We start from the raw sequence: 27,413 nt of genomic DNA on the forward strand, positions 1-27,413 counted from the left end.
CTCCATGCGCTCTCATTCTGTTTTTTGACTGTCTATTTGAAGTTGTATGTAATGTGTATGGTGCTCCAAAGCTTAATTTTCTCATGTGAATGTGAGCCTGGTTCCCTGAGATCTGTTTTTTTGTTAAATATGATTTTGATTTTATTCATATTTACTGCCAGGGCCCGAGTCTGACAGTATTTCTCCGGCAAAATCAGGCTCAGCTGCAGCTCTGGTCCTGTGGGGCAACGGCAAAGCCAGGTCAACTGCATAAAGCAAGTAATTTTATTTCTTTGTCACGATCGGAGAAGCCAGGGTATCTGTATTTCCAAAATCATGGCCAGCTCATTTATCCTGATGTTAAGCAGAGTTGGCCTCCAGCTGCAGCCCTGTCTCACTCCACTTCCCTGAGCGAGGGAGTCTGTTCTTTTGTAGCCAGCTTCCTCTCTCCAGTTGGGCTGTCTCTCTCCCCCTTCTCATTCCTTCATCCTCATGTGAGCCAGTCTCTCTCTGTGTCTGTTTATCTCACTCTATCTCTCTGTGTGCCTTTCTCCTGCCCTCCCTCTCTTCCAAGTGCTGGTTCTCCCTTTTCTCCCCAATTCTTCTCCCTTCATTTATTCCAAGAGCAATAAAAATAAACAAAGACTTTCAGATTCCGTGCCATTCAAGAACAATGCAGACATAAAAGATGTCAATCAAGGAGCTTTTTTTTCATATTTTAATGTTATTTCCTCGCGGGATCATATCTTGTTGCATGAGCCTCAATAACTAGAATCTGATGACATGAAGGAAACATTAAAAAGCATTAAAAAGCTATTAAATTTTCAGCCCTTAATGGAAGAAAAGAAGTGCCATGGGAGATGTGATGTCATAAAGGCCCGTGTGAGGTCACAATCAGATGGTGAGGAACTGCTTGTTTAATGGACAGTCAGCCTGCTTACCCATCTTTCCATGCCAAAGGGAGGTCATGTGATTCACAGGAGACACGGGAGGCCAGAATCGCCTCTGCTCATTGGCACAGCTCAGTTTGCTTTCTTTCTTTCTTTTTTTACCTGTTCTGATTTTTGCTTAGTCTTCCTGTTAGGGGCATCCCTTACAAAATGGCTGCATATTTTATAATAGTAGGGGCAGCAGTGTGGCATAGTGGTAAGGAGCATGGCTCCTAGCTGAAAGGTTGCTGGTTCAATTCCCTGCTGGGGCACTGCTGTTGTAGCCCTGGGGAAGGTAGTTAACCCAGAATTGCCTCAGTAAATTTCCAACTGGATAACATGTAAAACTGTAACCAGTGTAAATTGCACTGGATACAAGCATCTGCTAAATGACAAAAAAATGTAACAAAAAGTATTCAGCTAAGAACCTGCAGACTCATTTAGTGAATTAATTAGTCTCAGAGGGTATTTTTCAATGAAGGACTAAAGTTTCCTGGATGTTCTTGGATCATCAATCTCAGATCTTTTTTTTCTCCCTGCTCTCCCTTTATACATAGACACTCTCTGAGGTCAGATTTTAGGTGAAAATGTGACATCTCCGTACTGCTCTTATTGGGCTGCCATACGTTCCCCTGGTTATGAATCTTCATCATTATTGGCAGTGGACATCTCTGTGGTCCGCAGCCCAGACCCATCTGGACTTTGACTTGGCCAAATGACACGCCGCCCAGTGATGGATGCACAGTGCTGTTGATGGGCTGCGTCCCATTTGCTGAGTCTGGACACCCCGATCCCCCCCCCCCCCCCCAAATCCTGGACAGAAACGCAGCTGTGTCCCCGGAGTGCCCTCTGGCATCTCGGCCAGCTGAACGCAAGAGTATGTGTACTTCCTGTCTCCCCAAAGTTTGCGCTTGTCCAGAAATGTAATCATTACTGAGGGATTAAGCTCGGGGATCACAGAGGGGTCCAGACACTTAGCCGAGACCCGAACACAGGCCAGCAGCTGTGGCGGAAGCACTGGGAGGTCAAGCCTGGAGAGGTGAATTGTGGGATTGCACCACTCACGCTCTTGACAAAGCACTTCAGACAAAGACATTTTCAATGTGGAAACGGCTCGTGTGGGCGTCAAAAGCACAGCACTGCAGCAGAGCAAAAACCAAGGCAGGCAAAACTCAAGATATTGATCTGTAAAAATAATCCATGAACTTCAATTTGGTTTATCTCCACTTTGGAGGAGTTCCTATTATTTTTTATTTTCTCTCAGGTTGAGGGTCTCATATAAAAAATGCTGTATAAATGAAAGTTATTTTTAAATATTATTATTATTTCCTGTTGGGTTCACTCTACCAGCTCTGCACTGTAAAACTCTACCAATTTTGTCTGTGAAAATCCACCTTTAGTTCACTCAAAAACTCAGCAGCAAAATCATCAAGTTTAGGACTCAGACACATAAACTATTACTGTAAAATGCAGGTCTACTAGTTCAAAACTAGCTCTTCACCTGAGTGGAGATCTGTAGTATATTCTATCAGATGTCCTAAGGAGTGATACCTGGCTGATAGCACCGGAGGTTGGGGGTGTTGTGAAGTAGGGGGGTGTGGATTGTGAAATTAGGGAGACTGGGGAGCATGCTGACAGCTTTTGTGTAACAGAATGTGAACTTTTTAAAGCAGCCACTTAAATAATTCTCCGTGCTTCCCTCGTTATTATAAGATCCCCCCGCCAAAATTCTGCCCACTGATCACTGTAAGTGACTCCGCCAGCCATTCACAATAAAACTCTTTGAGCTGATCACTCTGCCTTTTTCTCACTGTGTGCTGTTTGCCTTTCAGTGATCAAAGAGTGAGGTTGCTCGGCAACAGCAGCGAAACATGGCTCAAACTGTCATTGCAGTGGATGTCATTTGATGCAATTAAAGGAGAGAGGATAATGAATTCTCCATTATATTTGCCCTAAACCCACACGGTGCTGTCACGACAGTTTGCCATGAGTGTATTTATAACATTGATTTGTTTTTGCTTTTTTAAAAGTATGTTTCCATGGTTTTGTGCTTAACGGTGGAAAAAACCTCACTTTCATGAAATTTTTGAATGAAATAAAATGAAATGAGCACAAATTATACATGTAATCATTGATGAAATGTAGCTGTGTGGGGTGCCAGTTTTTACAGATTCCAACACACACACACACACACACCAAACAGATGACGCAGCTGGTATAGGCTAAGTCACAGTTTGGACCCTGTGATGATTCCGAGGGTGATCTGAGGGGTAGCAGTGTAGCATAGCAGTAAAGAGCAGGGCTTGTAACATAAATGTTGCTGGTTTGATTCCCCGCTGAGGCACTGCTGATGTACCCTTGGGCAAGGTGCTTAACTGACAATTGCCTCAGTAAATATCCAGCTGCATAAATGGGTAACATTGCAAGAAAAATTGTAACCTCTATAAGTTGGTCTGCTAAATGCTAATAATGTAACGTAAGCCAGCATCAGTTATTAATGACATTTAGAGTCAGACTTTTCATCGGCACTTTACTGACACAGGGATTTATTGTGGTTATGGTGGATGGGTGCGGTGCACACAGATGACGATCATTGGCTTGTTTCCCTGTCCGGCTCTTTAAAGCAACCTATCCCAGTGTTACCGGCATCTTACACCCTGTCTAACAGCTCAAGTATCCCAGCAAAACCCACAGGGGCTCGTGGCTCTCGGAGAACGCGTCAAGGAGCTTGTGCATTCAGCGCAGCTAACGAGCGCTGATTTCATACTTTAATTATGGGAACGGAGTAAGCCCACACTGCGGGGGGGGGGGGGGCTGGGAACATTGGAAAAGACAACAAACAAGCGGTGGACTCGGGTGAACTCCGTCCTCAGGCAGCCGCAAAATCCCTGCCTCACTCACACTCGATTTCTGAGGCCTTTGTGCTCACTGATCATCGAGTCTATGTGTACATGTATGTAGGTATGCATATGTATGCATATCTGCACTGTATATATGTATATACTGGTTGTTAGCCTCCGGCTTCCCTACCCAACAATAATAATTGTAGCACTGATTATGCATTGATAGGTTATCACAGCACTGTATGATGGGTTAACACATGATAACATGTGGTCTGTTTGGTTATGTACGTACCATTGTTCCTCTGACTTTATATAGATATAGATGCAGTCTCTCTGGGTAAGAGCATCTGCTAAGTGACAAAATGCAAATTCAAATGCATGTGCAGTTACTGTTATTGTTGTTTTGCGTGAAGGCCTTACCGACCATCACTAGATATTTTTTCAGTTGGTTCTGTTACAGCAAACTCAGCTATATTTACAGCTGGAATATAATTTTTTATGGAAATGATAAAACAGCATGCCCTGCTTCTCAGGAGGGGTGGTGAGAACAGCCGAATGGCCTAACGATGGGACACCGAGGGTAGCAGCAGCTGGACTGAGTTAGTTAGCATTCCTGCCTAATCCCAGGCCATAACCTTCTGATGGGGGAAAAAAAACATGTCTGTGTTTTCACTCTGATCCTCCAGAGCAGCAGTAACCTGTGAACACACAAACACACCACCACTGTGCATGTGCTCTTTCTCCTTCCCTCTGCCTTTATATCTTGTAGCAAGTCATGCTTCATTGTAGGGCTCATTATCAGCGGGTCATGTAAGCACGCAAACACACACACACCCACTCACACACACATACTTACGCGCACACACATACTTACGCACACACACACACACACACACACACACACACACACACACACACACACACACACACACACTCTCACACACACACTCACGCATACACACTCACGCACACATACCCACACAAACACACACACACACAAACACACACCCACTCACCCACCCAGACACACACACACACACACATACACACACACTTATAATATCACTTATAATATTGGTATGCTGTGAGAAGGAATCTAATAAGGCCTTGAGCTGAACTGAATGTAAGACAGCTTTGGGAGGAGGACAGAAACTTCACAGCACTTTAAACATCAAGGTCTTGCCAGTATTTGGATTTTTACTGTTATTACACGCGGGAAAATTTCACGTCATTGATATTCTGTTATCTGGACTGCACCGAGGAGGACACGGGCTGTTGCTCAGCCTTTCGATTCTCAACGCGGCACATTTGACCAAGCTGAAAACCCCATGAGACGACTGCAGCTCCACAGCTGTGTAAAAGAGAAGGAAGAACGTTTCAGAATAGAGCGGAAAATAACTGTAACGATCACGGAGGGAAATTACCTTCCCTGCAACAGCGATATCCGAGGCCTTATAAAATGCAGGTACACGAAACGACCACATACTGTACAGTCCGTGTAAAATAGAGTGAGATCAGCTTGTGAGTGGAGGCCTGGATCATCCAAACTATTTGCGATACAAAACTCGATTCTTTTCACAGGCAGTGCTGATGTGAATCAACGCATTACTTTACATTACATTATTGGCATTTAGTAGATACTCTTATCCAGAGCAACTTACATCACTTACAGTGTTTTTTTTTGACAATGTTATCCATCCACAGCTGGATATATGCTGAGGCAACTATAGGGTTAAGTACCTTGCCCAAAGGTACAGCAGCAGTGTCCCAGCGGAGAATCGAACCAGAAACCTTTCAGTTACAAATCCTGCTCCTGTTCCTTACCGCTATGCTACACTGCTGCAGGTTTTTCCTGTTTTCGACGCTAATCGTGAACACCGCAGCAACCTCAGTCTCCTCGCTTCCTCGTTAACAGTGCTGCTTGCAACGATTCTAACATACCACACTCTTAAGAAGCAGGGTGACCTTAATGACCCCCCCCCCCCTCCACCACCCACCCCCTCCCCCCAAACCATGTTCCGTGAATGACAGCCCATCCAAAGGTTAACTCGCTTTGGGAGTGTTTTGTTCTTTTTTGCATCACAGGTCCTGGCTCGTTCCCTGTTGTTTAGATCCCAAATCGTTCCCTTTCAGAAAGCTGATTAAGTAGAATCTTGATTTATAATTCATTTGACTGTAATTGCGCAACCCGTGCCCTAGGGGTGTGATGTATCTGTGCGTGCAGCACCTTGCAGCGTCTCATTTAAGGTAACAGGTGACTAGGTGGACCCCATAACTGCCTTTCAGGTAGTTCAGTTACCTGTAATGCAATTTTTTTAACCACATCATGATTGGCATGTTTACTTTGGCATCTGACTGTGGAGATTTAATCATGGGGTATGTGTAGTTTGCTGTTTTTTATTGAGTGTCTAAGTGCTTATTTATCAGGGAAGGGGTTGTTTGAACCTTTTTTCTTGGAAAGCTGTTGGCCTTTTGTGTTTGCCAGGGCCTTGGTCTGACCATTCTACTTCCACCAGACTCAGATTCTGTTGCAGCCATAGATTTTAGGGCAAAAAACTACCTTCCATGGGGAATGGAGGAGAGGGATTGGTGGGGGTGGCTGCATTTAATGACTGTATCCTTTTCTCAAAAAATATTTTTAGTCTTAAATGGATGTCATATTTTGATTGGGACAACATGCAGAGGAATATTCTGCTAAGCCTGTTAAATATTATTATAATGATAATATTAGAATAATCTTTGCTAAGAACTCTGCTTCCCGCCAATAAGAATGAGGCTGAGGGAGCGTTTTCCTTTCAGTCCAACGCTCCCTGAAGGCAATTTCTAATACTGCAAACTCTCACACAGGGGGGGCGTGCTGGAGGCAGCCGAGCCTAAACAAGGTGACCGCCCTTTGAGTCAGATCTGACGCAGTCCTTATCCCGTCTGCGGTTTGGTGTTTTCAGACAGATGGTAAAACGATCTCCACGAAAACAGAGTCAGGGGACATGGAGCACGATGTTCCAACCAGGGCCAAAACATCAGCGGAGCCCGGGCAGTAGCGAAAGGAGCAGGCCTTCAGCGTTCCGGCTGCCAGTTTGCTCACGGACAGGTAAGGCCGGTGTCACCTCCTGGCCCTGGTCCAGTTCGGCCCACGGGTGGTACGGCACAGCCCACAGCCCAGGGCTTCTCCCAGTCTCACAGACTGTGCTGGCAAAATGCCAAAATTGGCGCCAGCTAATTACAGGAACGAGGCATGAAAAACACATGGCAGGCATGTTGGCGGCGCATGGCAGCACACTGTATCCCTCGTTCTCTCTCTGGAATGTTTGAACGGTACGCACAAAAATGCAAATGCATGCATAAGCACATGCACACTCATGTGTACATATACGCACAAACACCCACACATACATCCATAATGCACACACATACACACACACGTGCATGCGAAAACAGTCGTACACACACACAAAATGGACTTACATACATATACATATACACGCACTTACACAGAAATACATGTACATACACACACACAAACACACATGCACTTAACTTACAAACACACATGCACACAAACACACAAATGCATGCACACAAACTGTGCATGCCCACCAAACACACTCACATAAGTTTCATTATCTCAGTATAGTTCTGTGTCCTGGTCACAAAACCTCCAAATTACGTCCACACAACCTCAGGGCAATCTCCATGCAACTTCCCACACGTTCCCTTTCTCTCTGATCTCTCCGACAAATATTTGTAATTTCAATTTCAATATTTGAAAATCTTCTATGCTTTGTTATTCTGGCATTCTGGGATTTGTGGGTCTTAACTTGTCAAGTCTGTACTTCACCTGACTTCAGCCATTCGTTCTGTGGTTCCTGGAAATGTGCTGTTTTGAGTTTATGTCACACATGTTTCTGTTTTGGTTTGTGGAGACTTAAACAGCACCCCCCCCCCCCCCCCCCCCCCCACTCACCCACCCCAAGTTTACAACACACACTCAAACATTGCACTGGGAATGAGAGCATATCCATGCAACGTGAGCCAAAAGAGGGAAAGAGAGAGAGAGAGAGAGAGAGAGAGAGAGAGAGAAACCAATGAAAAGTGAGGGAAAAGGGGAGGCAGAGTGAAGAAGAGACAGAAAAACAGGAAGAGAGAGGGAGAGGAAAACCGAGAAGGAAGGAAAGGAGAGGGAGAGGGAATGAGAGAGAGGGAGTGAGAGGTACAGAGGGAGAGGGAAGGAGAGAGAGATGAGGGAGAGTAAAGAGACCAGGGAGGGAAAGGCAGAGCTGGAGTGAGGACGATGAAGAAACACAGTGTGAACAAATGAGAGGAAGAGAGAAGGCAAAGAGAAGGAGGGAGAGCTAGAATGATGGAGAAAGAGGGAGTGTCCGTATTGAGGAATCTCTCTGACCATGCATGTCTCACCCTGTCAGGTGACAGACCCAAGGCAAACGAGTCTTCCTCTGACTCCCTTTAAAACAACACTAACCCACTTGATTCAGTTTGGTTGGATTTGATTTAATTTTATTTGATCCGATTTGGTTTCATTTCACGGGCTGCTCTTGTTTCGTCACTCGTTACACAACGCTACGTGCTTATGGGAAAAGAATACCACTAAAACTAACAGAAAAAAAACACAGAAATTCAAAAATAGAATTCATAATACTGATACTCAGATATGCTTGGGAAAATAATAGAACAGCCGGATAACTAAGCCCCGAGAGTCCCCTGGGCAAATCACAGTCATTTCTCTGAGTTGTGGGTTTAACTTAATTAAGAGGGCTGCCAAAGTTTTAATCACACATTCCAGTTCGTTTGTCATCCTCCTAATCTGTTAGCCATTACGTAAATGGATTCCAGATGCCTCTGTGAGATTCAACGCTAATTTAATCTGCAACATCCACAGAAAGAGACATAATAACATAACACAGGCCTTTATATAAATAAACAGATCTTAATGTTCTTCCATAAATCAGCAGACAAGCCATCTTAACCCCCCCCAAACACCCCCGACCTCTGACCTGTCCATACACACACACACACACACACAGAAACGCATACACACACATGTACGCACGCACACACACACACACACACACACACACACGCACACACACTCCACTCATTGTCTATACACACAACCTAAGTAAAGTCACTCTGCAGGAAGTACTGTTCAACACAGCCTTTAAGAGAGGAGAGGAGCACAAATGAATCAACTCCCAGGGGAAACAAAGGAATGATGAGGAGCACAGCAGAGTCTTTGGGGGGGGGGGGGTTGCATAATGCCTACCCGGCTGCAGAACAGCCCTCACGACAGGCTGCAGCTGCAGAACTGTGGGAAAAAAAAGAAAGAGCCCTGTCATCAGGAAAAGGGGAGAAAAAATCCTCCCTCCTGATGTCATCAGGCTGGCATCACTATGGTGAGGAAAAGGCATCAGGGAGGGCCAATCACTGGAGAGCAATCAGGCGTTACTGAGGTGAAGGCCATGCAGCATCAAACCAGAACTAGTGCATCCTGTCTCCAAGGCAACAGACATTAGATCTCGCTGACAGTGACCACTCCCTCAGTGCTGCCAGCCGCAGAACATGATGGGTGAGAGATGCTGTCTGACCATGTTTATTTAAAAAAAAAACACTGCACATCAGTTTCTACCCTGTAGTTGAGTATCCACAGACAGGCTTTTGGAGTCATTCCTCATGTCCTTTCACACATCTACCCCTGTGTTCTCTTTCTGGGATCATCCAGCCTTGGCTGATGTTTTGAATCTGAGATCAGCCGGTGTTGACCAATGTTCTGATTCTGGGATCAGCTCGTGATGACTGATGTTCTGATTCTGGGATCGGCCAGTGTTGACTGATGTTCTGATTCTGGGATCACCCGGTGTTGACTGATGTTCTGAATCTGGGATCGGCTCGTGATGACTGATGTTCTGATTCTGGGATCGGTCGGTGTTGACCAATGTTCTGATTCTGGGATCAGCTCGTGATGACTGATGTTCTGATTCTGGGATCGGCCAGTGTTGACTGATGTTCTGATTCTGGGATCGGCCGGTGTTGACTGATGTTCTGATTCTGGGATCTGCTCGTGTTGACTGATGTTCTGATTCTGGGATCAGCTCGTGTTGACTGATGTTCTGATTCTGGGATCGGCCGGTGTTGACTGATGTTCTGATTCTGGGATCGGCTGGTGTTGACTCCCTCTGTTTTCAGTTATCGACTCCATGTAGGTACAGGGTGTCCCAGTTTGTTTATCCATTCCAAACAGGTGTGCTGCAGATCCTGATTCCAACGTACACACACACATACACACACACACACACACTCACACACACACACACACACATACACACACACACACACACACACACACACATACACACATACACTCACACACACACACACACCTGGGCCTGTATAAACAGTACATTCACACACTCAGGCACATGAACACATATGCACTTCATACATAACAGGTGTGTGTGTGTGTGTGTGTGTGTGCGCGTGTGCGTGTGTGTGTGTGTTATTTACATAGGCTCAGGGCCTGTAGTAAGCTGAGAGACCTGGCACTCACAGGCAGCCCTGCTAGCCTGACTGCTTTAATGAAATGTGGTTTCTGAGTGAACGCAGTGTCCTCTCACAGGTGGTGTGACTGGCTGGGTTGGGGGTTTAAACAGCTCAGGGACAGAGTGTAAGTCATCCTTCTGACTGAAGCCCCAGGACACTGAGGCAGTAAATTAAGGCAACCTAGAGCCCTGCTCTGTCACCCCAACCCTGCCCCCTCACAGATCCACACCATATTGTTTTTCTGAGTGCGGTTTCCACAAGTATTCGGTATCTGTTCCATTTTAGCAGGCCAGTCCTTCAGTCCTCCAGCTCTGTCGGCGCTGCTGTAGACAATTGTCAAAAGCTCCCTGTCACCTCTGCCTTCAGTAGGTGGAGAAGAAGATTTCTGATCAAGTGATATTGACAGAGTTGAGTGAACCTTGACCCCTTTGGGACTGGGAAGACACAATTCTATTGAACTGGCTGCTATGGTAGCCTCTTTTCTGCTTTGTTTTATATCAATCTAATATTATTCTGGTTTTCTGGGTGGTAGCTACTGCAGCTACTATAGCTATCTACCCACGTCACACAGTCACTGGCTGTTGACTCGGCCTCCCTGAGCAAAATATTTTTTCTTTCATTTTCAAGGGAATCAAAACTAAACCAAGAGCATCACTCTGTGCCACAGAATCAAACAAGGGTGTTGCTTATCACAACAGTAGCAAGGCTATCATGGCATCATCTCAAGACAGACATGAATAGACTACGTGTTATAGTGGAGCGAACAGTGGCAAGGGCTGTGCAATCTGTATTACTAACTTTGAACTACGCAAGAAAATGACAGTTATCAGGGGAGGACAAATGACAACCCACGGGCTATAACAAGCACAGCAAGCTGGGGCAGGAAGTGCAACTGGAAGAGGAAGTTCTCCCCTCTTCCCTTCCCCCTGTCACATTCTCCACCTCATTTCAGTTCCCTTTTTAATGTGCTTTTGGACTGGCTGCATTGATGGCTAAAAAAAAAACAGGCCTCTGTTTATAGAAACAGGAACACCCTTGAGGCTTCTTTCAATGGGTGTAAAACTAATTCTGCGGTGCACTCAGGGGAAATTAAATGTCACAAGAGGGGAGCTCAGACTACTAAAAAAGGAAGTGCATGGGCCTTTCACGGTGTGTGTGTGTGCATGTGTGTGTGTGTGTGTGTGTGTGTGTAGTTTCATTTACCTGCCAAATGAAAATAAGACTACACATGAAAGACTGCAGAAGGCTTGGACTTTACACACACTTTTTTGAGCTCAGATGTAATGCCTCCTGCAGTCCGGCTCTGACCCGTTTCCTTACGAGACACAAAGAGCCCATTGCTGAAGGCAGGAGACCTCTACCTCCCCCCACGGCACAGATCAGGGAGGTACAAGGGGATCTGGGATTTCAGGTGAAGAGGGCGTGTTAAACCTCCAGGCCTGCAGGCAGACACTAAGCAGGAACGCAGGTGTAATCCGACACCAGCAGTCACGGTCTCCCAGCAGGCTCCTCTGTGCTTAATGGTGCATGCCTCCCTTTTTATTTATCCCCCCACCGAGATTCAATTTGGTGACCTGCATGCACGTGTGTGTCCCTAATGCAGCATGCGTCCTGCGGGTGGCATCATTGCCACCATCCCCAGGTTTTCAGCCATGACGTGATCACGGGTGCACCACCCACCTGCAGGTTAACGGGCCTCTGCTCTGATTCAAATGGGGTTTGAACTCAGAACATTCTGGTGTCTGATGTTTTAATCATATAGGCTAACACTGCAGAGAGAAAAGCAATACTCTACAAGTCATGCTGGACACCGGCACCTGCCCTAATACCACCACTACTACTATTAATAATAATAATAATAATAATAATAATAAGAGATAAGAATCAGAGATAAAGAATCTTCTAATCAGAAATGTTTTGACTGCAAGTGGAGTAGGTAACCATGGAAATGACAGTGTCTCACTCTGTGACTCACAGAGTGGTGACTGCAATAACAATGTTTTACCACTAGAGGCACTGCAGCAAAAAAAAAAAAACCTGCTGGGGGCTTTCTGCCAGTAACAAAAATGTCTATTCAGTACTTGTACTAAAGAAAATCATTTGTCAAAAGGGGTCAGCAGCCTCTTGGAACACACTGTTTGTACAAATGAAGGGATGAAGATCCACTATGATGGGAGGCCTATGGTGGGCGGGACGGCTGTGTGTGTCCAATCAGACAATGATTTCTCTGTCCAATCAAAATAGAAACAGAGATTCCATGGTCATTGTGGCATGGCAATGAGAAAGGCCCCATTTCTCCACTCAATGGGAGGCAAAATGAGAGTAGATGCTGAATATATTGGGGAGATCAGGTTCCTTCAGGTTCTGGCTCAGCAGATAAGGAGACATCAGAAGGATTGGATAGGAAGTCTCCCCATCTGTGCATGACTACTTTACCCTGAGTCCTCAGGGAGAATCAGAGGAACCACTATCAAACAGCATCCTTCCACCAGGGCACCAAAGGAGTGCCGGGCCCTGCATGCTCTCCTAAAACCAGGCCCCAACAACCTCCTCACACAAAGCAGAGGGCAGCCTTTCTGGACCCTGAATTATTGACACTACAGAAATACTATCTCTCCTTAAATGCCAGGGGTTGAGTGTCATGGTTTAGCATGTCTGCTAAGCTATGGAGCCCAGAATTATCCTAAAAGTGGGGAAAGTTCTGGGTGGTGATCCCTCCTGGCTCTTTTTTACTGAGTACACATGCACTCAACTCGGTTGCGCAACTTGCTGGTGTTTCAGAAACATGCAGTTGGGCCTGCATGCAATAACAAAGCATGCCTAAGTGATCTGGTTATAATCTTTTCTCACTCGCATGGTTTGAGTGTGAGAAAGGTTCTTTTTTTAAAGGCAATGTTTTTTATTTAACTGCCAGCCTGGCGGGTGCAGTCAGGCAATAATAGTCTTTGTTATATCACATTACGTTATTTAGCAAGCACTCTTATCCAGAGCTACTTACATAGATGACAATTTTTACATGTTATCCATTTATACAGCTGCATAGTTCCTGAGATGATTGTGGGTTACATATCTTACCCAAAGGTACAGCAGCAGTGCCCAAAGGGGAATCAAACCAGCAACCTTTTGGATACAAACCCTGCTCAGTACCACTGTGCTACACTGCTGCCCACTATTTAAACATGACCTCATGTTCATGCACTACTTCTATTGTAACTGTGACTTCTATTTGTTTTAAAATGTGTACTATGCGCAAATTCGATTTTGATTCGATTTACATTGTGTCTCAGTGTGTGAGTGGCTCTCTGTAGTACCCTCTCGCATGTGAAACACAGACTGAAATCAATCAGAGTTCCTTAATAGCTGCACTTAATACATGTTTTGACATGTCACTTGGAAAACCAACCTCATCTCTGGTAGAACCGGTTGAGAAACCACACCAACCCGTCATCAGGGATGCAGATGCGTTTGTGCTCGGTTGCCTGCAACCCTCACCTTGCACAACCAAATCACACTCCAAGCATGAGGGATTCACACAATGGAAGTTCATGCCAACATGTGTGATGGGAGGTCAAAGGTATGTATTGGTGAGTGTGTGTGTTTGTGTGTGTGTGTGTGTGTGTGTGTGTGCCTGTAGAGGTGTGCGGTGTGCATGTATGTGTGTGTGTGTGTGTGTGTGTGTGTGTGTGTGTGTGTGTGAGTGTGCATTCATCTGCGGACTTGTATTGGTGAGTGTGTGTATGTGTGTGTGTGCGTGCGCGCGCTTTCATCTGTGAACCTGTGTTTGTGTGTGTGTGTGTGTATGTGTGTGTATGTGTGTGTGTGTTCACCTGCATACCTGAGTGAGTGTGTGTGTGTGTGAGAAAGAGAGAATCTGAATTTACGCAGCTGAGATGCCACCACTGCGCAGCTGTGGGGTGCAGACGCAACATTTTGACATGTAAAACATGCTCTGTCTGTCCTGGTCCTCTCATTTTCCCCAGTGTTGATGTATGTTTCCACAAAGCTGGAATAAAGACACTGAAGTGTGTTTCCACAAAGCTGGAATAAAGACAATGAAGTTGGGACCCACTCCTGAGTGACTCCCAGAGTGACTGCAAACCCAGCATGGCTGTGGTCCGCCAGGCACACCGGCGCGCCAGCACACCGGCTTCCTGCATCCCGCCTCAGCTTGCAGACCGGCTGAGCTTTGCCACAGTTCAGGAATGCACCGCTAAACCACACGCTCAGCCAGCCGTAACCAGAGAAATCTGAGCCAGGCATCATTCTATCCCTATCCCCCTCTCCCCCTGTCTCTCCTCCTCACTCTCTCCCCCTCTTTCTCTCTCTTTCTCTCTGTCTTTCTCAGTTCCACTGATTGTGTTTGAAACCCATGAGCTGTGATATGCTGAGACAAGTGAAAAAGTACTAGAGAAAAAGCTAGAGGATTTTGAGGTTTGCGTTTAAGGATTTAAGGTTTAGGAGCCTTGCATGTGTGAAGTGAGTGCATCTATTATCCTACACACGCACACACGCATACACACACACACACACACATACACACTCTCTCTCCATGCAAAACCACATAGGCTGGACAAACATACATAAGTACACATCCACATACACATGTGGTGAGATTGGACAGATTTCACTGCTCTTATGAGTTATAGTACATAAACTCATCAGAATGACCTTGGTCCAATTTTTCAAGCTGATGTTCTGACACCAGAACCAGAGGGCAGGAACAGAAACTATCAGTCGCTATGAAATATTTATGTTCCCTTTTCTGTTTTCTATTTTCACACACAGAGAGTTATTAATGCATACATTAGCGTGTCAGGATGTGCAGGAAGGTCTCAGGGCCTTGGATCCTTCAAGATAAAAATTGGCCATTAGGCACTGTCACTGTGGTGGAGCAAGAGCAGTACTTGGGCAAGATGTGCTTTTGGAAAACTGTGGTGTGTGGAGCTTTTTTACCCAGAATGCAACAGCAGATTGACTTTTGAAACCCTTTAATGCTTTCAAAATGCTCTCTCTGTATTACTGTATGTTTGCTTAGCAGTTGCTCTTATCCAGAGTGACTTACAGAGCTTACAGTTTTCAAACATTATCCATTTACACAGCTGCATCTTTACTGAGGCAATCCAGGCTAAGCACCATACACAGGGGTAAGACAGCAGTGGCCCACCTGGGAATAAAACCTGCAAACCATTTGGTACAAGCACTGCTCCTTACCACTACTCCACACTGCTGCTCCTTACCACTACACCATATTGCTGCTCCTTACCACTACACCACACTGCTGCCCTGCTCCTTACTGCTACACTACACTGCTGCTCCTTACCACTACTCCACACTGCTGCTCCTTACCACTACTCCACACTGCTGCTCCTTACCACTACACCACACTGCTGCTCCTTACCACTACACCACACTGCTGCCCTGCTCCTTACTGCTAACACACTCACTGTAACTTAACATCAGTCTGAGTGACTGTGCTTGCATCAAAATGCAGTTAACGTCCGTTACAGTGCGCATGCACATGAGCGTGACACCAGCTCTGACAGAGGCAGCAGGAATTGATTAAACCAGTAGTATTAGCTAACCAGCCCGTTAACATAATATTGCGTCTTTTGTATGATTACCATTGACATAATATATCGCAAAAAATAATAAATTCAAGCTCTCTTGTGGGACATTTTGAGCGCTCTTGGGGGCCCTCTGGTGGCCACAGGGGGGCTCTAAGCAGACGCTTAGTTAGCTTATGCATTGGGCTGGCCCTGACTATACCACACTGCTGCCCTGCTCCTTACCACTATACCACACTGCTGCTTCTTACCACTATACCACACTGCTGCCCTGCTCCTTACCACTACACCACACTGCCGCCCTGCTCCTTACCACTACACCACACTGCTGCTCCTTACCACTAAACCACACTGCCGCCCTGCTCCTTACCACTAAACCACACTGCCGCCCTGCTCCTTACCACTATACCACACCGCTGCCCTGCTTCTTACCACTATACCACACTGCCGCCCTGCTCCTTACCACTATACCACACTGCCGCCCTGCTCCTTACCACTATACCACACTGCTGCCCTGCTTCTTACCACTAAACCACACTGCTGCCCTGCTCCTTACCACTATACCACACTGCCGCCCTGCTCCTTACCACTATACCACACTGCCGCCCTGCTCCTTACCACTATACCACACTGCTGCCCTGCTTCTTACCACTATACCACACTGCCGCCCTGCTCCTTACCACTATACCACACTGCCGCCCTGCTCCTTACCACTATACCACACTGCCGCCCTGCTTCTTACCACTAAACCACACTGCCGCCCTGCTCCTTACCACTATACCACACTGCCGCCCTGCTCCTTACCACTAAACCACACTGCTGCCCTGCTCCTTACCACTATACCACACTGCTGCCCTGCTCCTTACCACTACACCACACTGCTGCCCTGCTCCTTACCACTACACCTCACTGCTGCTCCTTACCACTACACCACACTGCCGCCCTGCTCCTTACCACTACACCACACTGCTGCTCCTTACCACTACACCACACTGCTGCTCCTTACCACTACACCACACTGCCGCCCTGCTCCTTACCACTACACCACACTGCTGCTCCTTACCACTATACCACACTGCTGCTCCTTACCACTACACCACACTGCTGCCCTGCTCCTTACCACTATACCACACTGCTGCCCTGCTCCTTACCACTATACCACACTGCTGCTCCTTACCGCTACACCACACTGCTGCTCCTTACCACTATGCCACACTACTGCTCCTTACCGCTACACCACACTGCTGCTCCTTACCGCTACACCACACTGCTGTTCCTTACCACTACACCATGCTGTTGGCCCGCAATCTCTACCATGTCTCCAGGGCACCTCTTGGTTAGATTTCCCATCATTCCTCTACACTGTAAAGTCTTTATTGGGGTCTTCCAAGGGTCACAACAACCCAGGCCCCACTATAATTTGAGACTACAGCCATGGGCAAACAACATCTGAACCTAAAGCGAGAGGAGAAAGTTTAACCCCCTTTTCCACTCACACTCACACTGTGACAGCCCTAAAACCTGCCAGTGACCTCTGACCTCAGGATGACCAGTCCCAGGTCCTCCCAATAACCAGAATGACATCATGACCCTTCCACAGATGGATATCTCCTTCATTGGCTGCCTAACTCCAGGGCATACAAGGAAAAAAGGCAGTACTAAAGACCTTTCTCTTTGTGGTGAGTGCCTCTTCTAGCTGACTGAGTACAGCTCATCTGTCAATGGCCACAGAACAGACAGGGGCAGCAGTGTGGTGTAGTGGTAGGGAGCAGCAGTGTGGTAGGGATCAGGGGCAGCAGTGTGGTGTAGTGGTAGGGATCAGGGCGGCAGTGTGGTGTAGTGGTAGGGATCAGGGCAGCAGTGTGGTGTAGTGGTAGGGATCAGGGCAGCAGTGTGGTGTAGTGGTAAGGGGCAGCAGTGTGGTGTAGTGGTAGGGATCAGGGCAGCAGTGTGGTGTAGTGGTAGGGATCAGGGCAGCAGTGTGGTATAGTGGTAGGGATCAGGGTTGGTAACAAAATGGTTGCTGGTTTGATTCCCCACTGGGGCACTGCTGCTATACCCTTGGACAAGGTACTTAACCCACAATTGCCTCAGTAAATATTCAGCTGTATAAATGGATGAAACTGTACACTGCAAAAAATCCAAATCTCACCAAGCATATTTGTCTCTTTTCAAGTCAAAATATCTCTTTACACTTAATATAAGACACAGTCACCAAACAAGCAAAATTTCCTTGAGCTACAAGGAATTGTTTTTATATCTTGTATATATTATATCTTGAATATCTTGTTTGGTGAAACTGTCTTGAAAACATCTTACTTTGAGTGGTATATCAAATTAAGCAAGCCTTTTTGACAAGTCAGAAGGTTTTTAAACTGCATGACACAAAAACACTTCCTAATACCAGTTAAAAATGGATCAAAATTAGTTTTTTTCCACCTAATTTTAAGATCCCTTTCAAGAAATCTTAACAAGTGCATTTCCACTAGTTCCATTGGCAGATTTTTTCACTTATTACTAGCAAAAAATACCTTGTATTAATTATTTTATTTCTTATTTTTGAAGGGCTATTTTTTGCAGTGTAACCTATGTAAGTCTCTCTGGAATGTCTGCTAAATGACAATAATGTAATGTCCTGTAAATCTTTCCCAATTCATTAAAACACAATCAATAAGTGGCTTGTCACTGGGTGAGGTCACTGCTTAGACCCCCAGCCAGAGGATCAGAACACACCTGTTAAACCATCTAAATCAGCCTACAGGCCTGGGAACCCATAACCCCCACAGCCTGGAGTCCTGCAAATGTTATTACACACAGAAAGGGACTAAAGGAGGTGTTGGGGGCAGCCGTGACCTGGACACAAGGTTCAGCCTCTGTTTTGGTTCAGTCTTTCAGCACATTGAAGGCACTTTAACCTGAGGCTTCCGGGCTCTTTGCCATGTTGTGGAGGGAATCAAAGGCTGTCACTGTACCTTACTGCAGGCAGCCAGCCAGGGCTGCTCAACGCTAACCATGTGTTTGTACTGGATAGTTTCAGCCATCCAGTAAAACAGTTCCAAATATCTGACAATTTAGAAAGCTGCCAGTGGGCCACAGGTGGACATCACACTCACACATATAAACACACACACATGCACTCACATGTGCATGCACACACACACACACATGCACTCACATGTGCGCGCGCGCACACACACACACACACACACATACACACACACACACATCACAATAAAATGCTGTGGGAATAAGGTGTTGTCCAAAGAAAAACAAAACAAAAATAGTTTATCTTGGAAAGACAGTCTGGAAGTGTTGAAACAGACATGAACTGTCATGATGGTTTTCTTTTGCCTCCTCTCCTCCTAAGACCTGTCTGCATCTGTAAGAAGAGCTGACGTTAAACTGTAACAGTAAACCACAGGTGAACAGTCAGGGCATAGATTATACCCACAATGAACCACAAAGACAGGTCTGCGCCCGTCGGTGTGGTGTTCCCACTGCAGATACGGAAGGCTACGGTTACCATGCCGACTGATGAGAACGTCATGGGAACATTCACATGACCGCCTATCACCACTGACAGACAGAGGCCCTCTGGCCTCTGGTAAAATTGCTCTGTTTGATTTCATTTTTCATTTTTACATTTCTTAGCGACTAATAAACACAAATTGAGACAAAATCGAAATGTGTCAACTAAGCTAGAGGCAAAGGTAACGGATGATATTTTTAAAAATATAGAATTGACATGAATTGCACATGTAACGTTAAATGTACTGTCACATTCGCCCTAGGTAAGAGCGTCTGCTATGTGACAAAAATGCAAAAGTAAACGATACTCTTGCTGCAGTAAAAACACGGAAAATGACGAACCACTCGAGATTCACCACTGGACTCTTTGTCATAGTGGAAAAAAGTGTTTGACTGCCTGAGGGGTTGCGGGCGTATGTAGCGCCCCGGCTGCGGTGTTCAGTGGAGCTGCGCAAATGCGCACTTATCAGCAGCGAGAACAACGCGGTTGCAATGATACCTGCGTACTCCTCCGGAGGCGACTCTCTGGAACTCCGCCAGCCTCATGAACCGTTCAGTACACGAACGGAATTGCCCCGTGAGGCTAAATAAAACACAAAGACAAACAGCGTAGGTGTCTGCAATTGCTACTTATCTCATCTCTTGTCAAAGAGGGAGCTTAATCAGTTTTGATCGCTGCTGATTGCCGCTGAGCTGGGTGGTTTCAACGGTTACCTCACCCTGTTGTGCTGCCTGAAGCCAAAACCTAGTCTGGGCAAGACAGCGTTTGAGGCAGGAGCAGTATTTTAATCCTATTCATGCCACAACCGGAGAAGAAGAGAAAACACGAGAACACGGCTAACGGTGTCTTGGCAGACAGACACGTAACTACTTAATAATAAAAACTAAATTTTGTGTCCTTTAAATTATGTATTTTTAAAACGTAATAAAGTATTATTTATCACATCTACGCCTGTTCTTGTATGTATCATTACTTCCCTGCGACGTTTGTGCCGAGGCGTAATATTCTTTTTTTTTTCTTTTTATTTTGAATGAACACAGTCATAACTGTATCTGTAAAAACTTCACATTATTAGAAAAGGAAGGGCTCGACGTGTTTCCATTCCATGCCATAAAAACATAGATAATAGCGACATCACGTGGCCGTTGGACTATACAACACGAATGCACAGTATTAGTGCCCTTGAATGGTACATGATGTATTTGAATCAGAGAACACATGCATAGGAGCAGTTTCATTTTCCCTGGACATTTCTTTGAACCCCCAAAACACCAGCAATTAAAAACGGTTATGCAAAACTGTTATAAATGGCTCTTCAAGCTCTTGGTGGAGTGCCTAGACATATTATAACACCCCACTTTCACCAAGTCAGTCAGCTTTGGAGATACAGCTGGTTTTGCATGGTCGATATTACAAAAACGCTTTAAAATGGCCACTCGTAGCAACTGCAAAAGGCAGCTCATTAGTGAACATATTTAGTGGAGTGTCGGAGGATAGCGCCCCACTTTCACTGAGACAAAATGTTCAGCTTAAGCGTTATAGTTGGTTGCACATCAAATACTGCGAAAGCAAAAAGATTCGGCTATTCACGACTACTCATCTTCCTGTATGGGGCACTGAAACAATGTCTTTGGCTTTATAACTCATCAAAATATTATTGCATTAAGTAAGTCAATTGCATTAAAAATAATAATACATATATTCTAACATGATGCTGAAACACAATGTACCAAGTAATGAAGGAGCTTCCTGTCTATTGAGCGCTATAGGGACTCGCTTCCAGTCCAATTACTAAATAATCGCGTGTGTATAGAGCGCCCCCTGTGGGTCTAAAGTTGGAATGAATTGCTCATAGGCAATCTACGGAAGTACTGATGCCGGAGTGCAAAGCCGTACCCGTCGTGAACCTGAGAGTGCAGGGAAACTTCAGAGTGGAGAGCGAGTTTATCTGTGCGATTTCTCCTAAGCACGTATATAGGCCACATATGGCAATTCTTACAATGGTGTTCCTCTGTGTCCACGATACGTCTGTACCATCTCGTGAGCTATTTACCCTGTACTTTGGAAATAAAATGAAACAGCGTGTCTTTCTCTCAGCAAGTTTCTCCACGGTTTAGTTCAAAATATGCCAGGCTAACGTCGGGATATGGCACTTCGCCTTTTTGAACAGCACGGACTGAACCATCAGAGGATACGTAGTTTTATGCTAACGAATTCCTGTGGAATAACTGATTTGTTTTTCTTGCAGTCTGAGCTGCACCATCTTAATTGATCCTATTTTTTTTTTTTTTTTTTTTTGAGCGGAACCCACAAATCCAGTGTTATTTTGATTGCGACTGCCCTTAATCGCTAATTCGCATGCCCTGCACTGCATTTCGACACTCGATGCCAACTGATTTTACCAGCAACTGCCGACATATTTTACTGCGTGGCGCTGTATTTCATGCGGGGCTACCAGCTTTTCTAGTGACGCTGAGCTGTTGTGGGGAGTTACATATTTGCTAACGGAGCTCACTAAAAAGACTCTGCTCCAGGTGAGGCTCGAACTCACAACCTCGGCATCGCTCTGCATTCGTACTGCTGTATAAGTACCGCGCGCTAACCGATTGCGCCACTGGAGCTCCGAGCTTCAGCGCGTGCAGCACAGGTTATAGACCGCACGCGAACACGTCACTCCCGTCTTCTGTATATTGCCGAACGGGAAAAGCTGCTTATAGTCAAATTCGCACGGTTTTACACATTGCTTTGTTTCCAGCTCTAAGAGGATAAAACAGGTCAAATTCAAAACAAAAACATATATCATTATAACTTTGATAATATTACAAAAACATACTGAAAATGAGGTAAACGCTCTTTTTTGCGTAACTACACTTAAATGTTGCCTTTATTAGAAATTTATTTATAGCATTGTTTTCTACTTCATGCCAACAAAAAGGTTAAGAAAAGTCACATTTTAAAGTCTTTTGGGGGCGTTTGCAAAGTAAAGAAACATCTTTACCGCGTGCAACACAAGTTATAGACCAAACGCGATCACGTCATTCACGTCCTATGGATATTGTTGATTCAGTTTTGCATTGTTCCAATGGGAGAAGCCGGCCCGTGTGTGTCTTAATTCACATGATTTTTGATACATTGCACTGGTTCCTGCATGTAGCTAACTCAGCCCTAACTGGCTACCTACTTAGCTTTTCCTTTGGAAACAGTCTTGGGATCTCCCCTCGGAAATGCTACGCTGTATCGGCCAAGCTCACAATGGCCAGAACGTGGCGCGATCTTGCTGCACTCTGGTCAACTGTACCGATCTGAAAAAGAAATTTCACCTGCAACCTTTCAGCTAGCTACGTCCTTGCAAAATGTTTTACGATAATTATCTGGTCTGCTGCCGTGCTGCTCAGGTTGTAGACAATCTGTCAACATGTACACAAACTGTTCAGCAGCCAACTAATGGGCTAATATTTGCTGGCTGGCTGTATACTGGTTTGCCAGCTACATCAGATTTTGTAAGAAGTTGAGTTCCATTTATGCTTCACGAGGTACGCTTACTTTTTGTGCAGAGAACGCATATCAAAGCCAGGCAGACTGATTGCCTACGTGGCTTTGTCGCTAAATTAATTGCTTTTGAGTATGTCTGGCGACACGATTATTACAAAAGCGTCAGCGACAAACCTAGTGGCATTTAGTGCTGTATAGAATGATGTAAAAAGTCTGTATCTGCATAAGTATAATTTAAGACTAAATTAACTATAAGAAAATTCCAATCCGTGCCTGCTTTGCGTCCCTTTTTGTAGGCTACTTGACAGGAAATGCGGACATGTGTGTGCATTTCGTGATGCATGAATGACTCATACATTAGCACACTGGTCCCGTCAGTTCTTTTGCTGGCCGTTTCAAACGTCTCGTTTGAAACGTCTCATCTTCAAACGTTTCAAACGATAAACCGTTTATTAAGTCTGATGAACACTCTACAATCAAAATGAAAAAATAGGCACTGACAGTCTGAATGCCCATCCTCTCCGCGGTGAGAACACATATTGTAACCTCTGCAAACACAACCCCCCTGATTCCACAGCAAAAGGAATTGGGACCTATAATTTTTAATTTGAGTATGAAATTATATGAATATAATAATTAAATAAAATATAATATAATATTTATATGTAATAAAATATTACATGACAATAGCGGGCAAGTTAAAATATGTGGTGACCCAGAAATCAGGAGCAAAAAGTCCAAAAGAAAGGACCTGCGATCTCATTTCAGATGGAATAAATACAAGTATATCCGAGAAAACATTCTTTTTTTTTCTCACACGAAACCGTCTTAGTCATCTGGCTTACAAATATTTTCTGGTATGATAAAAGTATGTGTTCTGCATACGCATCTTTGTATGGATATTTTAATTATAAATTGCATTAATTGAGTCATTTAGGGTCTTATTTCCTCAAGACCTTGACCGAGTGATTTGTCCATTGATAATCACACCCTTGCTATTTGAAATGAGAGCCACCAGGCGTCAGTCTTGTGCCAGATTGTACACTACGCCTCCGTAAGGAATTTTTAGCAACAGTTTTTCTATGTCTACAGCTTGACATAACCACATGAATGCTTATTGTAAGTATTTACTAGGCTAACACTCTTGTCAAAGGTATATTGCATGAGCATGCCTGTGAGACAGACATATATTAGAACAACTCTTGAAACGGGACGCCAACGAGCGGACTAAACTTGTGTAGCTTACACAGTTCATACAGTAGAATATTTTGTTTCAAGGTAAAACCTTAACCTCTGTGCCAACCATTATCATAATATTGTATTTTTGTTACATGTTGAATTCTTATAATACTTTAAGGCATATTATTCTCTTTTTAAAATTCTTATTCACAAATAATTGCTCTTCCCCATTTTCAACATCTCATGGTACCTGACAAGGATGCCCTCTTTCTCCTGTTTTATTTGCCCTGTCTATTGAACCATTAGCCCAAACCATCCTTTTATCTAAACTATATAGTCCTATCAATGTCAAAAATACAAAACATTATATATCTCTCTATGCAGACGATATCTTGTTGCGTACTGACAATGCCCCACAAACACTTCTACATTTATTCACTATTTTAGATCACTTCAGCAGGCTTTCTGGTTACAAGGTGAACATGACAAAGTCTGTGCTGCTATCTCTAAATGCAGCTATGAAGGGAATTGATACGCCTTCAGTGATCACAGTAAAACATAATTTCACAAGAACTTCATGTAAAATTACTGAAGATCTGAGGAAATGGAGCCAATTACCAAATACTCTTCAACCTCATGTTTCAGTTATTAAGATGAACATTCTCCCAAGCATTAATTTCATAAGCTCTATGATTCCACTACCGCCACCTTTCGGATACTGGGATGAACTAAAGTCTGTTTTGTCTGACTACGTGTAGAAGGGGAAAAAGCCCCATGTAAAAACTGCAACCCTCCAGCAAAGGAAATCAGATGGTGGTCTGGCACTTCCCAGTTTTAAACTTTATTATTACTCCTTTGTTCTCCGTCCCTTGCCAACTTAACCCAGACACGAAGGTGTCTTGGCATTCATTGGAGGAAAGCTTAGTTGCACCACACCATCTACAAGACCTAATCTATTCTCATATTCCTTTGAAAAGTTGTAAACTGAAACATGGTCCACTTAACTCCCATTTAATTTCAACATGGCGACAGGTTGAAAAGCTGACTAAATTAAGATGGCACAAACATTCCCCAGTCTTCTCTAACTTTATATTGCTCACTGCAGGTAAATCTTTTTATTTTCCACAATGGCATAGTAAAGGAATACACATTTTAGAGGGTATGTTTAATGAGGTCAGCCTAAAGACATTTCACGATTTGCAGCTGCGGTATGACATACCAGGCTTTTCATTTTTTCTTTACCTCTGCCTTCACTCTGCTATGAGAGCATATGGTGTGCCATGGGGCACTGTTCTACCTATACACCCGCTACACAGATTGTTTGATGTAAGTAACAAAACCAGAGGAATAGTATCTTCTACCTATACCACCCTGTTGCATGCTTCATATAAACCTTTAGCACTCCAGTTTGTGTGGGAAGGAGAGTTGAGTACCACTGATGCACAGATCTGTTGGGACACAATTTGGAACAATATTATCTCCTCCTCCAAGAACCCTAATCAACAACAAATTCATTTCAATTATAGAACATATCTGACGCCTCGTAAATGATATTATATGGGTCTGTGCCCCACACCTTTTTGTATGCTCTGTTCTCAAGGTATTACAGACACTTTTCTTCATATGTTCTGGGAATGCTCGAGGGTGAAGGAATTTTGGACCAAGGTTTCCGCAACACTATCAGAGGTCCTCAAAACTCGCATACCATGCACAATTAAAACTTTCCTTTTGAATGATGACTCTGAGCTTAACCCTAGGCCAGGTTCACACTACATGACTTTCAAAGTCGTCAGATCGCTGTACTGTTCACACTACACAACTTGCTGTCTTGTAATCGGGAATCTCGAAGTCGTTGTGGTTTGCACACTACATGACTGATCAGCGACAGGGGGGTCACACATTGCAAGATCTTTCACCAGGAGGAATTTCCAACGAGTCTGTCTCGTCTCCAAACTACGTTTTGTCACGAAAACACACGCGAGAAGTGACACGGGGAATGACATGATACCATGTGCGAGACAGGGGTTTTTTTCTTCCAAAAATGGCTACTGTAGACAGATAATTTGTAAGCAAGATGACCAAAATATCATCACAATATTTGTATTTTGACGGGGTACTGTTATTATTGATATTGTTTATGTAATTAACTTGTAATGTAAGAGTCACAGTCTTAAGTCGTGAATTCATATTCACAGTACTGCAGAAATGTATTATTTTTTGGCAACATCAAAAATGCATTGGTGCTCCTGTCAAAGTTCAACCAAAATTTCCTCCATTTCTAGGGTCCAAGCAGACCGCGGAACTTTTGTTGAAGCCATGCTTGTTGATGTTGTACAACTCCTCTCCCGGGTTTCCCCTCACCCCATGTCTTGCGATCTCATTGGCTGTATCTCGTCGCCGCACTCACTGCCAGTCATAACCGGGTCACAACACGTTTCATACTACAGGGTTTGAAATCCCCGACAGTATTTTTCGGACGTCTGCGAGTCTCTCGGATGGCGTCTTTCACACATAGCGATCGAGAGCCGATTTGCCTCTGATCTGGGGCTTTTCTCGGCGATCTCCAAAAACTGTCGGCGAGTGGGAAATCAGGGCTAAAATCATGTAGTGTGAACCTGGCCTAACCAGGAACCCAAGTCATATTTGGTTGGCAGGAATTTTGGCTGCCAAAAAATTACTGGCATTACTTTGGCAACCTCTGCATTCCCTCTCCTGGCGTCAGTGGGTCCTTACTCACGTAGATATAATTATAATGGAACTATCAACAGCCCGGATCCATGGTGCCAAAGGCGAAACAATTGAGGCATGGAGTGCGGCAGCGGAGTTGATTTGTGAACTGTTACATTAACAATGTTACTTTTATTTTTATTTTACTGCTTTGTATTAGTGATTTCTTAAAAACTGTAACTATATCTATGGATAATGGGTGCCATGTAGGGGGATCGGGAGGGGAGTGGGGTGGGGTGTGTGAGAAATGTCTGCTGTATTTTGTACACTGTCGTCTCTTTGAAAACAATAAAAATTTATTCACAAAAAAAATTCTTATTCACCTCTATATTTCCACTTCTTGGTCGCTTTAGGGGTGGTCAATGGCCACCCACTCCAAAAATTAGGCCAGAAAAGAGACTTTAAACAGACAGGTGGGATTTTTACGGTGAATTAGAGAAGAGAAAGCATTAAAGTATTAAACCTGCACCTAGTTGGCCTGAGGGCCTAAAAGGAAGAACAACTTCAAGCACAACAGCTTTTAATGGTTTTTAATTTTCTCACCTCTGTCACCAATCTACTGGCAAGTCTCCCCAGTTGTTTTACTTAACGCACTAAAAGCCTGAAAAAATATCTG

The 27,413-nt window shown here is 44.6% G+C and overlaps 1 non-coding gene across 1 annotated transcript; it reads right to left on the reverse strand.

Moving 5' to 3' along the window:
• Window positions 1-21,925: 21,925 nt before the first annotated feature.
• trnai-uau lies at window positions 21,926-22,020 on the reverse strand. The gene is made up of 2 exons: window positions 21,983-22,020; window positions 21,926-21,961 (listed from the first exon to the last, which is right to left on the reverse strand). It is a non-coding gene; the product is annotated as a tRNA-Ile (tRNA).
• Between the last annotated feature and the right edge of the window lie 5,393 nt (window positions 22,021-27,413).

This window comes from Megalops cyprinoides, chromosome 1 (assembly GCF_013368585.1).
Source record: "Megalops cyprinoides isolate fMegCyp1 chromosome 1, fMegCyp1.pri, whole genome shotgun sequence".
Lineage (NCBI taxonomy): Eukaryota > Metazoa > Chordata > Actinopteri > Elopiformes > Megalopidae > Megalops > Megalops cyprinoides.